We start from the raw sequence: 2,105 nt of genomic DNA, 5'->3' as shown, positions 1-2,105 counted from the left end.
CTAGAGTGGATATGAATGTGTTGAGGTGGTTTGGCCATGTTGAGAGAATGGAAAATGGCTGTCTGCTAAAGATGGTGATGAATGCAAGAGTTGATGGGAGAAGTACAAGAGGAAGGCCAAGGTTTGGGTGGATGGATGGAGTGAAGAAAGCTCTGGGTGATAGGAGGATAGATGTGAGAGAGGCAAGAGAGCGTGCTAGAAATAGGAATGAATGGCGACCGATTGTGACGCAGTTCCGGTAGGCCCTGCTGCTGCCTCCGATGCCTTAGATGACCGCGGAGGTAGCAACAGTAGGGGATTCAGCATTATAAAGCTTCATCTGTGGTGGATAATGTGGGAGGGTGGGCTGTGGCACCCTAGCAGTACCAGCTGAACTCGGTTGAGTCCCTTGTTAGGCTGGAGGAACGTAGAGAGTAGAGGTCCCCTTTTTTTGTTTTGTTTCATTTGTTGATGTCGGCTACCCCCCAAAATGGGGGAAGTGCCTTGGTATATGTATGTATGTATGTATATATATCATAACCTCCTCCTACGACTATTGACGCAAAGGGCCTCAGTTAGATTTCGCCACTCGTCTCTGTCTTGAACTTTTAATTCAATACTTCTCCATTCATCATATCCTACTTCAAACATTTTCCTCAAACATGTAGGCCTGGGTCTTCCAACTCCTCTAGTGCCTTGTGGAGCCCAGCTGATCGTTTGGTGAACTAATCTTTCTTGGGGAGTGCCAAGAGCATGCCCAAACTATCTCCATCTGCCCCTCATTATGATCTCATCCACATATGGCACTCGAGTAATCTCTCTTATAGCTTCAGTTCTAATCCTCTTCGGCCATTTAACTCTCAATATCCTTCTTGAGGCTTTGTTCTCTAATCTACTAAATCTATTAGAGATTGTTTCATTATCATACCATGACTTATGTCCATGGAGTAACACTGATCTCACTAAATTGATATGCAGTCTGATTTTTATATTTAATTTCAGGAGATTTGATTTCCAAATTTCACTTAATCCTGCCATTTTCTGATTTGCTTTCTTCAATCTTTCACTAAACTCTAATTGTAAATAAATAAATAAATATATATATATATATATATATATATATATATATATATATATATATGTATATATATGTATATATATACATATATATATATATATATATATATATATATATATATAATTTGAGTAATTTTTAGATTTCTTAATGGGGGAGCCGCATTGTGCCAGCCGTAATGGGGGAGCCACACTGTGCCAGTGGGAATGGGGGAGCTGTGCTGTGCCACCAGAAACAGAGCAGCCGCACCGTTCCTGTGGGAATGTGGAAGTCTCTCTGTGCCGGCCGGAACGGGGGAGCCCCACCATGTCAGCAGAAAAGGGGAGCCACGCCGTGCCAGTCAGAACGGGGGAGCCGCACCATATCAGCAGGAACGGAGGAGCTGCGCTATTCCAGCGGGAACGGTGGAGCCCCACCGTGCCAGCGGGAATGGGAAGGCCCTGCTGTGCCAGTGGGAACGGGAGAGCTCCTCCCCTGCTGATCCAGTTGGAGTGTGTGGGGGTACCCCGCTGCCCTAGGGGGAAGGAGCATCGCCCGCCAGGTCAAAGGGGAGTGGGGGTACCCCGCCAGTCCAGCGGGAAAGGGGGATCCCAGCCGGGCTAGCGTGAAGCGGGCAACCCCGGCGAGCCAACAATATAGAGTTCCTGTACCTAATTTATCTTTTATTTAGTAAACATGAAGACCTTTTGGAAATCCCTAACAGGCTCCAGAATCCGAAATAGTCTTCAAAACTCTCCCAACTGGTTTGACTCCAAGTTGTCTTTCGTCATCAATAGGAAAGTTGAATGCTTCCCTTTCAGAGCTCCAAAAGATTCTTAATGTCTCTGTGAGGAGAATTATGGAATACCGGTGAATACCCAAATTGGTTTCGAATTGTCATTCGTCTTGAGCAGAAATGTTAGAAAAAGTATAGAGATCGTTTTGATCGTTTTATTGATGAACCAAAATTTGCTAGCTTTTATCACGACTTACCTCTGAGGCCATTAAAAAGGAATCAAGATTAGGGTGATGCAGAAAATGCTTTGGTGAAAGTTAAGAGAATTGTTGAGTC

The sequence above is a fragment of the Palaemon carinicauda genome, chromosome 1 (assembly GCF_036898095.1).
Source record: "Palaemon carinicauda isolate YSFRI2023 chromosome 1, ASM3689809v2, whole genome shotgun sequence".
Lineage (NCBI taxonomy): Eukaryota > Metazoa > Arthropoda > Malacostraca > Decapoda > Palaemonidae > Palaemon > Palaemon carinicauda.
The sequence above is the reverse complement of the archived record's forward strand: the minus strand, read 5'-3'. Positions refer to the sequence as shown.